The sequence below is a fragment of the Myotis davidii genome, unplaced genomic scaffold (genome assembly GCF_000327345.1).
Source record: "Myotis davidii unplaced genomic scaffold, ASM32734v1 scaffold902, whole genome shotgun sequence".
Taxonomy (NCBI): Eukaryota; Metazoa; Chordata; class Mammalia; order Chiroptera; family Vespertilionidae; genus Myotis; species Myotis davidii.
This window is the reverse complement of record NW_006293951.1, coordinates 2,803,242-2,803,645: the sequence shown is the minus strand read 5'-3', so window position 1 is coordinate 2,803,645 and position 404 is coordinate 2,803,242. Positions and strand designations below refer to the sequence as shown.

At 57.9% G+C, this 404-nt stretch overlaps 1 protein-coding gene and 1 long non-coding RNA gene across 2 annotated transcripts in view; both read right to left on the bottom strand.

Moving 5' to 3' along the window:
* Window positions 1-404, bottom strand: part of DENND5B (DENN/MADD domain containing 5B) — an 831,092-nt gene that overhangs the window by 729,704 nt on the left and 100,984 nt on the right. The window lies entirely within an intron of this gene.
* Window positions 1-404, bottom strand: part of LOC107183765 — a 1,322-nt gene that overhangs the window by 716 nt on the left and 202 nt on the right. The gene's annotated exons all lie outside the window — the stretch shown is intronic.

The window sequence follows — 404 nt, the reverse complement described above, 5'->3', positions numbered from 1 at the left end:
TCCACTAGGCACCGCGCGTCCTTGGCAGCTTTCCCGGCCCGCGGAGGAGGCGGAGGCCGTGGCGCTGGCGGCTCCAGCAGCTTGAGCTCTGCGCGCTCCCCGTCCCTCTCCCAGGGCCTCCGGCGTTGGGCTCCGAAGAGAAGGGGGTGGAAGCAGCCCCAGTGCTCTCGTCCCAAGTTTCTTTTAAATATATAAAAAGAACTTGCATCTGCTGCTCAGAAAGGAAAGAAGAACTAGAGGAGAATAAAACAGAGCCACCATGTTTCCCAGGGCAATGCAAGGATCCCTACAAAAGAACGACTCTTCAAGGATTCAGGTGGCACACCGCCCCATATGTACTTGAGACTGGCAAAGGCTGCTGGGGATTCAGAGAACTTGGTGCCAGGACCCCCAGGAGAGGGCGA